The following is a 10,602-nucleotide window of genomic DNA, read 5'->3' on the forward strand; positions in this document are numbered from 1 at the left end:
AAAGAAAGAAAGAAAGAAAGAAAGAAAGAAAGAAAGAAAGAAAGAAAGAAAGAAAGAAAGAAAGAAAGAGAAAGAAAGAGTTCCTTGTATATTTTGGATAACAGCTCTGTATCAATATGTGTTTTGCAAAGAATTTCTCTCACTCTGTGGCTTGTCTCTTTATTCCTTTAACAGTATCTCTCACAGAGCAGACATTTATTATTTTTATGAAGCACAACTTATCAATTTTTTTCTTTCCTGGATCTTGCCTTGGGTATTGTACCTAAAAAATTCACCACCGAGCCTAAGGTCATCTAGATTTTCTCCTCTGTTATCTTCTAGAAGTTTTGTAGTTTTGCATTTTACATTTAGGTTGATGATCTATTTTAATTTTTGTGAAAGGTCTGTGACAAGATTCATTTTTTTGCATATGAGTATCCATTTGTTGAGCACTATTTGTTGAAAAGACTATCTTTTCTACATTGAATTGCCTTTGTTTCTTTGTCAAGGGTCAGTGGACTATTTGTATGGGTCTATTTCTGGGCTCTCTATCCTAGTCCATTGATCTATGTGTCTAGTCTTTCATCAGTATGGTTATAGCTTAATAGTTAGTCTTAAAGTTGGGTAGTGTTAGTCCTCCAACTTTGTTCTTTTTCTTCAGTATCATGTTGGCAATTCTGTCTTTGCCTTTCCACATAAACTTTAGAATCAGTTCATTGACATCTACCAAATAACTTGCTGGGGTTTTGATTGGGGTTATATTGAATCTATGATCAGTTGGGAAGATACAACATCTTGCTAATATTGTCTTCCTATCCATGAACGTGGATATCTCTCCGTTTATTTAGATCCTTGATTACTTTCATCAGTTACGTACAGAGGTCTTGTGCACATTTAGTTACATTATTCTCAAGTACTTCATTTTGGGGATGCTAATGTAAACAGTATGTGTTTTTAACTTCGAATTCCAATTCTTCATTGCTATATTCATTGGTATATTAGCAGTATATGTAACAATGTAACAATTGGCTTTTTAATATTAACCTTATATCCTGCAACTTTGCTATAGTACCATATCAGTTCTAGAAATTTGTTTGTTTATTTTTGTCTGTTATTTGGGATTATTCTAAATGGACAATCATAGCTTCTTCAAACAGAGACAATTTTATGCCTTCCTAATTGGTACACCATTTATTTTCTTTTTGGGGGCGGGGGGTTTATTACATTATCCAGGACTCCAGGAAGATGCTGCATGGGAGTTCTTCTGTTATAATTTCTATAACTTACATTACAACGTTATTTCTGTTACAATGTTTTTGACCTCTAGGATTCCCTTTTGATGCCTCCTTAGAGTTTCCATCTCTCTGAGGACATTACCCATTTGTTCTTGCATGGGGTTCACATTTCCATTACAGCCTTTGGCACATTATCATGGTCATTATAAATTCTCAGTCTGACAGTTTCCAAATCTCTGCCCTATCTGAGTCTAGTTCTGGTGTTTGCTCTGTCTCTTCAGACTGTGTGTGTTCCTTGCCTCTTAGCATGCCTTGTGATTTTTTTGGTGGAAACTGGATACAGTATATTGGATAACAGGATGAAGGTAAGTAGGTAAATGGGTCTTTAGCGTGAGAATGGATGTTAGACTGGATGGAGTTGGGCTGTGTTTACTGTTTGCGAGCCTTCCGTTTCCTTGGGCACCTGGTTTTGACTCTCCTGTTGTCTTCGATTTCCCTAGAAGCTTCTTTTCAAATAGAGTGTGTCCTGCTCTTTCACTGTTATTATCCCCTGTAATGTGCTGGGAGGGGACCGTATTCTGTAACCCTAGGAGCAAACCTCAGTTCGTTAGTGGCTTCAGTCCCTGGCTGACAGGAAGGCTAGCGGGGGCCAAGTGACGTACTTGTCCTTCCCCTTAGGTCTGGCAAAGCGGTGTTCCTTGAGGGCAGGACTCTGTTCCAGGGAATGGAAGGATCTGGGTTCATTTCAAATTGGTTCTTTTCCTTTCTCTCTGCCTGAAGCATGAAAGAATTTTTCTCAGATTTCCCTGAGAAGCTGGTGTGGACCCGGGAGGAAAAGTCATCAAAGGGCAGCTTCCCCCAGGCCTGGGACCCCAGAGTTTTTAACTCTCAAGCTCTCCCAGTTACCCTGTAAGTGTTCTGACCAGGGTCCACTGCAGCTTCTGTGCGTGGTGAGCAGTGTTTCTGTATCTATGTGTCTCTCCGACTTGGGGCACAGGTTTGCCTTGTGACTTTGACTCTCTGATGGTTCTTCATTCAACTTTCAGTTCTGTGTTTTTCTTGTTGTGAAGATGGGAGTAATGACTTACAAGCTCTTTCTTTACATGTCAGAGCGAAAACCGAAAGTTTATATATATGAGTATGTGTGTGTGTGTGTGTGTGTGTGTGTGTATTTTTTTTAAGATTTTTTTATTGGGGAATTGGGGGATGGGAACAGCGCTGGGGAATTGGGGGAAGGAGAACAGACAAGTTGCTGTCCTTTTGTTCTTCAGTCCAGTTGTGGAGGACTTCGCTTCACTGGCCCATGTTGGTGTTGTGATCATTGCGCTCTTCCCGGGTGAGCCATATTGGTCACTGGCCATTTGACGGCTGCTCCCGGCGGCTCACGGCAGCTCTCCCCAGCTGCTGGTCGCTCACGCTGGCTGCTGGCCACACACGGTAGCCCATGGCTGCCCACTGCAGCAAGGGTTGCAGCCTATGCCATTGCTGGTGACTCACAGCAGCCCAGCTGCAGGTCAAGCTGTTGTTCACCATCTTAGCTGTAGAGGGCGCAGCGTCACTGGCCCATGTGGGATCCGAACCAGCAGCCCTACTGCTCAGAGCTCGCACTCCCAAGCCAACTCTTAACCAACAAGCCACTCGGCCGGCCCTGTATATATTTTTTAATTGAGATAAAACTAATGTACAATAGAACTCACAGAACTGGAGAGTCTAGTTCAATGAGTTTTGAGCCTGTGTAACCATCACCCAAAACAAGATATATAACATTTTCATCAGCTGGAATGTTTTCTCATGTTTCTTTCTAGTCAGGACTCTACCCTTCACCCCTAGAGGCAGTCACCATTGTGATTTTTATCCCCATAGGGTAGTTTTGTGGTTCTAGAACTTCACACAGAAGGGATCATATGTGTTGCACCTGACTTGTTTTGCTTGGTGTAGCAATTTTGAGATTCATCCAGGTTGTTCTGTGCTTTGTACTTCATTGCCTTTTTTATTGCTGAAAAGTATTCCACTATATAATAAAAATAGTCTCCTGTTTTGTTCTAGAAGCTTAATGGTGTCAACACTCACATTTCACATAAATCCATCTTGAATTAATTTTTGTGTATGATGTAAATAGGGGCCAAGTTTCACTTTCTCCCATACGCTTGTCCTATCAGTCCAGCACCATTTGCTGAAAAGACCATCGGTTAACAGTTCAATATAAGTGACATTATTGTCACAAATCAAGTGATTCTGTAATTTCTAGATCTATATCTAGACTCTGTTCCCCATTCCTTTTATCTCTGTGTACATCTTGTCCCAATAGTGCCCTGTCTTATTATAGCTCTGTAGTAAATCTTAAAATTGGAAAGGATGAGTTTTCCATGACTGTTCTTTTTCCTCTAGATTGTCTTGGCTATCCCAGGTCCTTTACTTTGGAATCAAAGTGTCAATTTCTGCAAAAAGTAAGGCTGCTGAGATGTTGATTTGGATTGCATGATCTATAAATCAATACAGGGAGAATTGCTATCTTAACAATCCAGACACATGACATATCTCTATCTATTTCAGGCTTTTTAAATTTCTTTCAGCAATATTTTGTAGTTTTTGTTGTAGGGAACTTGCTCACCTTTCATTAAACTTATTCCTTGTGTTTGATTTCTTTAATTCGATGGCAAATGGTATTATGTTTATTTTCCAATCATTGGTGAATATTTAGAAGTACAATATTGATTTTGCTAAATTCACTTACTCCTGTGTTGGTAGAATACTTTAGCTTTTCTATGTACCTAATCAAGTTACCAACAAATAAAGCGTTTCTGCCCCAAGCCCAGATCCATCTGGAGTCCCGCAGTTCCCCGGATATGCACTGGAAGGAGCGCTGGCACTCCCCTTACCACCTGCTGAGAGGGTCTGGGGAGGGGAGGGGAGGTGGCTGGCTCCCTCACCCACCCCTTACCTGTCCACCAGGTCAGGGTCACAGAGCCGGGGTCTGACTGGGACCGCAGGCCCGGGGCTGTGACCCTTTGAGGAGCGGGGTGGGCCCTGAAGGTGACTGTATCCTCCCAGCCTCAGTTGCCCCACCGGAAAAAGACACTGACGTGGGCCAGAGTCGGGGCTGTTGCAGAGGTTCTTTCTCCAGGCCTGGCATGTAGCCGGTGGCCTGGGTGCCCTTCCAAGAGGAGGAGGCAGTGAGTCATGGGTCAAAGGTCAGAGGGAGGGAGAGCCCACCCAGGTTCTGTGCAGAGGCAGGGACAAGGCTGCTGCCCCACCCAGCTCACCAAGCTTGCCTGCAGCCCCAAACCTTCCACTTGGCAGACCAGAGGCCCTCCCAAGTCATCTTGGGGGTAGAGGAGGGTGAGTACTAGGACACCAGGGAGTCGGGGAGCCCCCATCCTCCGCCTCACCTCCTGGGCTCACTTACTAGGCATCCTGGGGTAGTCTGTGCTGCAGGTCCCTGTGTCCACAGTGGGGACTTCCACCTCCTGCAAGGGATACAAGGGCTGCAGAGGTTCTGGGGGGACAGGATGCCAGAGAAGTGGACGCACTAGCCCTGCACGGTGGCAGTCATCCAGGAGCAAACCTGCACACGGTGACCCCAGCACCTACACGTGTGGATCACATGCTGAGACCTTGGTGACTTAATATAAAGCTGCAGTAATCAAGAGAGTATGGTATTAGTATAGGACAATGTATAGATCAATGAAACAATAGTCCAAAAACAGACCCACACATAAATGACCAATTATTTTCAAGAGAGGGAAAGGATGGTTTTCTTTATAAATGTTTCCTGAACAATTGTGTAATCTGTGTGGGGAAAAACATGAGTCTAAATAATTGCCTCATAACATACACAAAAATTAATTCAAGATGGATCCTAGATTTAAATGGAGACATTAAAACTATAAAACATCTAGGAGACATCATAGCATACAATCTTCATAACCCTGGAGGAATGCAGAGGGGATTCTAAAGGAAAAAACTGACAAATAGGACTTCATCAAAATTTAAAACTTACACTCTGAATGACACTATTAAGATAATGAACGTACAATCAACAGACAGGGAGAAAATATTTGCAATACATGTATCTGATAAAAGGCTTGTATCCAGGGACCGGCTGAGTGGCTCAGTTAATTAAGAGCGCGAGCTCTGAGCAACAGGGTCGCCGGTTCTATTCCCCCATGAGCCAGTGAGCTGCACCCGAGCTGAGCTGCCTCTGAGCTCCAACAGGTGGCAGGATGGCTCAGCTGGTGAGAGCACATGCTCCTAACAACAAGGTTGCCAGTTCGACTCCCGCATGGGATGGTGGGCTACACTCACCTGCAACTAAGATTGAACATGGCACCTTGAGCTGAGTGGCCGTGAGTTGCCGATGGGTGGCCGGATAGTGACTGGACTTGGAGCTGAGCTAGCTGTGCCCTCCTGCAACTGAGATTGAAGGACAACAACTTGGCTGTTCCCCTTCCCCAATTCCCCAACACTGTTCCCCTCCCCCAATTTCCCAATAAAATCATTAAAAAGAAAAAACAAGGATGGTATCTAAACTTAGAAAGGGAGGGAGGGAGAGAAAGGAGGGAAGAAAAGAAAAAAACTCAAATAACTCACTAAGAAGACACCCAACCTAATTAAAAAGGGGACAACAGGTTTGTGCTGACAGTTCATCAAAGAATCTGTATGAATGACCAAGAAGCACATGACAAGATGTTCATCCTGCTTACTCATCGGGAAACTGTAGACTCAACAGGATACTGCTACACACCCATCGAAACAGCTAGAATGTTTCAGGCTCTCTCCACTCTTCTTCCTCTCCCTCCCTTGCCCTCTGAACAGAGCCGCTCAGAGCCTGGCATAGGGCAGATCAGGTAGGTGTGTGGTTGGGAGTGGTGCTGGGGGCTGTGCTGGCCCAAGTGTGAGTGGGGGAAATTGAACAAATAGATCAATGAACTGGGGAACCAGGTTCACACGCATCAGAGAAGGCAGGCCAATATGGAGAGGGAGAAACTGGAATAAATTCTGTGGTGTGGGATTAGGACTGGGGAGGGCTCATGTTTTAACACAGATATAGAACTATAGATGTGGTGTGTGTGTGCACGTGTGTGCATGTGTGTATACTCATACAACTCAACATAAAAAAAACTAACAAACAAACAAAACAAAACCACCCAATTAAAAAATGAGCAGAGGACTTGAACAGACATTTCTCCAGAGAGGACATACATGTGGCCAACAGACATATGAAAAGATGCTCAACATCACTAATCATCAGAGAAATGTAAATTAAAACCACAATGAAGTACCACCTCACTCCTGTCAGGATGGCTATCATCAATAAATAAAAAAACAAGTGTTGGTGAGGAGGTGGAGAAAAGGGAAGCCTCGTAAATGTTGGTGGGACTGCAAATTGGTGCAACCGCTGTGGAAAACAGTTTGGAGGTTCCTCAAAAAATTAAAAATAGAACCACTGTATGCTCCAGCAATTCCACTCCTGGGTTTTTACCCCCAAAAATCCAACACACTCATTCAAAAAGATACATGCACCCCTATGTTTACTGCAGTGCTACAAGATGTGATTGAAAAATATGGTGAATGCTTAAATTAAAAAAATTATTACAGTAAAAGACACATTGCCATTAATCCCCTTCAAAATACTTCCCCTTGCTTCAAACACACTTATCCCATCATTCTTGCCACTTTCTGAAGCAGTTCTGGAAGTCCTCTTTCATGAGTGTCTTTACTTCATCCTCCCTCATGACAGCGCTCTGTGTCACACATCACTTCTAGTACTGCAATTTCTGTCACAAAAACATTATGAGGCCGGCCGAGTGGCGCAATGGTTAAGAACTGGCTTGGGATGCCAGAGGGCCCTGGTTCGGATCCCACATATCAGGGCCAGTGACACTGCCCTCCACAGCTAAGATGCTGAACAACAGCTCAACCTGAAGCTGGGCTGACGTGAGTCGCCAGAGACAGCGTAGGCTGCAGCCCCTGTGGCAGTGGGTTGCCATGGGCTACCGTATGTAGCCAGCAGCCAGCGTGAGCGGCCAGCAGCCGCAGTGAGCGGCCGTCCAGAAGCCGGCGACTGATCTGCCTCACCCGGGAAGAGCGCAATGATGGTGCCAACTTGGGCCAGTGAAGCCACGTCCTCCACAACTAGACTGAAGAACAAAAGGACAGCAACTTGTCTGTTCCCCTTCCCCCAATTCCCCAGCACTGTTCCCATCCCCCCAATTCCCCAATAAAAAAGTCTTTAAAAAAAAAAAAAAAGAACGACATATTGGCAGTTACAGAATAGTCACAGGGATGTAAAGTACACCACGGGGAATATAGTTAATAATATTGTAATAACTATGTGTGATATCAGGTGGGTACTTTACTTATTGAAGTGATCACTTCGTAAGTTATACAAAAGTCTAATCACTATGTTGTACACCTAAAACTAATATTGAATGTCAACTGTGATTGAAAAATTTAAAAAAATTTTTTTAAGGAATATGTTAGAGAGTGGCTGTAAAGAGGGTAAGTTGAAGGTGGTGGTTCAGGTTGTGAGGAAGGTAGTATTTTTAGTAGGGCGTTCATTGTCAGCTTGCCTAAACACATTTAAATGCATATGTTTTATAAGTTCTTTGCTGGCCAACATATGGGTTTTGCCTATGCATTGCATATTTCATAGGTTTTCATTTTATAGATAAAAATAAAACAAAGACAAAGAGAGAAGTCAAGGTATGTGGTCAGAGTCACACAGGTGATTTGTACAAGTTTGGGGCCAGAATCTAGGTTCCCTGCCTCCCACCGCTGAGCTCCTTCCATCATGACCGTACAGAGTTTATCTGTAAGAGCCGTGCACCCTTGTCCCGGCAACAAGACTGGTCCTTCCTGACTTATGCCAAAGGCCAGGGAAACCCAAGCGGGGTGACAAATATGTTCTTGGTAGCTCAGAGCCACATTCCCTGACAACACGCTCACCCTGAGTACGTACATAGCTTAACACAACCTTCTAGATTATTGGTGAGAAAGAATGAATCAAGGGGTGGCTGGTTAGCTCAGTTGGTTAGAGCATGGTGCTGATAGCACCAAGGTTGCCGGTTTGATCCCTGCATGGGCCACTGTATGCCCTCCTTAAAAAAAAAAACAAAAAAAACCCACGAATGAATCAACCAAAAAACTTCATTGCTATAAAAACTACACATGTGTGTAACAATTGGGCCTGGATTTTCTAGGGATCTGAGGGCCTCTCTGCTGTGGCAATTCTTTGCAGAGAATTATAGACAAAGTGTTTGGAAAAGCCAGTGGTTCTCAGGCCACATGTGCCATGGAGACCCATCCAGGTGAGCTTAGACCAAAACAGTTGTTTGGTCCAATTCCCAACCGTTCACCTCTCTGTCTCTATGTCAGAGACCTGGAAGCACAAACTGACCTCAAAGAAAGCTACCAAGCCATGCGTGCTAGGCCTGGACCACTCTCACAACCGGCTGTATTAGCTCATTTCATCATCCTTGGTCCTACCCTTGGAAAAGTACTTTCATATCATGGAGAGTAAAACATTTGACTTCCTCACCACAGAAACAAAGCATGTTCATTGCAGACAAGTTAGAAATTGTTAAAGAATACCAAGAAGACATTTACATCACTCGCTTTAACCTGATCACCTGACAATAATAATTGTAAATGGAAAGTAAAACCCCAGTCTATTTTTTTATGACTTAAAATATTAATACTTAAAAAAAAAAAATATTGAATCAGGGCGAGCCGAGTGGTGCATTGGTTAAGAGCTGGCTTGGGATGCCAGAGGGCCCCGGTTCGGATCCCACATATGAGGTCCAGTGACACTGCCCTCTGCAGCTAAGATGCTGAACAACAGCTCAACCTGGAGCTGGGCTGCTGTGAGTCGCCTGCGAAGGCGTGGGCTGCAGCCCCTGTGCCATGTGGCAGTGGGTTGCCATGGGCTACCATGTGTGGCCGGCAGCCAGCGTGAGCGGCCAGGAGCCCCCGTGAGCGGCCGTCCAGAAACCGGCGACTGATCTGCCTCGCCCGGGAAGAGCTCAATGATGGTGCCAACTTGGGCCAGTGAAGCAACATCCTCCACAACTAGACCGAAGAACAAAACAACAGCAACTTGTCTGTTCCCCTTCCCCCAATTCCCCAATAAAAATCTTAAAAGAAAAAATATTGAATCATACTGTTAAAAAACAAACAAAAAAAGGGACACAAATGCAGAAGGCGACAAAACAACCTACTATATTACAAAGGTGTGAAACGTGCTCCCTGGAGGGGGCTGGCTGACCCAAGCCACTTTGGGAATGGGTGGCAACTAAAGACACAGGGAATGCACACAGCACGGCCCTCCAGCTGACAGAGACAGTTCCCACAAAGGAACAGGGTGACAATCCCATAGATACCCTGGGAGCGAGGGTGGTGGAGCCGGGTCCTCACTGCTGGGAGTTTGCAGACAAACGGGAGGAGGTGAGAGTGACCCCTGTGGTGATGGAGACAGGAGTTTAAGGTCATGTTTAGCTTAGTATCGATACAGATGGATACATACGAAGACATTTACAGATAAGTCTACACACCAGTTAGCGCACACACATTGCCTTGTTCTGCCAGCTGAGGGCCTGGAGGCCAGGACACCCCCAGAGCAACCGGCATACCAGTACCCACCCTGGGGTTTCTAACAGCATCTCCAAAAAATGGAACCAAGGTCCTTGGAGAAATGGCTGATTCTAGGACTGAGGAGGGAAATGTACCAGATGAGCTTGGGGTCTGAGAGGAGCCTAAGGAGAGGAGACAATTAAATGTCATGTGGGGCCTGGATAGGATCCTGGGACAGATAAAGGACATTAAGGAAAAAGTAAGGACATTCTGAATAAGCCATGGACTTCAGTTAATATAATGATGTATCATATTAGGTCTTTAATTATAACAAATAAATCATACTATTATAAGATATTAATAATAGAGAAAATTGAGTGCAGGGTATGAATCTAAACCTGGTCTGAAACTAAAAAGTATACTTAAAAAAAAAAAGAAACACAGAAATATACAGGGGGTGCCCCAAAAAATGTATATACATTTTTTTTGTTGTTGGGGAACAGTGTGTTCCCAGGACTCATCAGCTCCAAGCCAAGTAGTTGTTTCAATCTAGTTGTAGAGGGTGCATCTCAGTGGCCCATGTGGGAATCGAACTGGCAACCTTGGTGTTATGAGCCTGCACTCTAACCAACTGAGCTAACCGGCCGTCCCCTATACACATTTTTTTTTTAAGATTTTTAATGGGGAATTGGGGGATGGGAACAGCGCTGGGGAATTGGGCGAAGGGGAACAGACAAGTTGCTGTCCTTTTGTTCTTCAGTCTAGTTGTGGAGGACGTTGCTTCACTGGCCCAAGTTGGCACCATCATTGCGCTCTT

This window comes from Hipposideros armiger, unplaced genomic scaffold, assembly GCF_001890085.2.
Source record: "Hipposideros armiger isolate ML-2016 unplaced genomic scaffold, ASM189008v1 scaffold_126, whole genome shotgun sequence".
Lineage (NCBI taxonomy): Eukaryota > Metazoa > Chordata > Mammalia > Chiroptera > Hipposideridae > Hipposideros > Hipposideros armiger.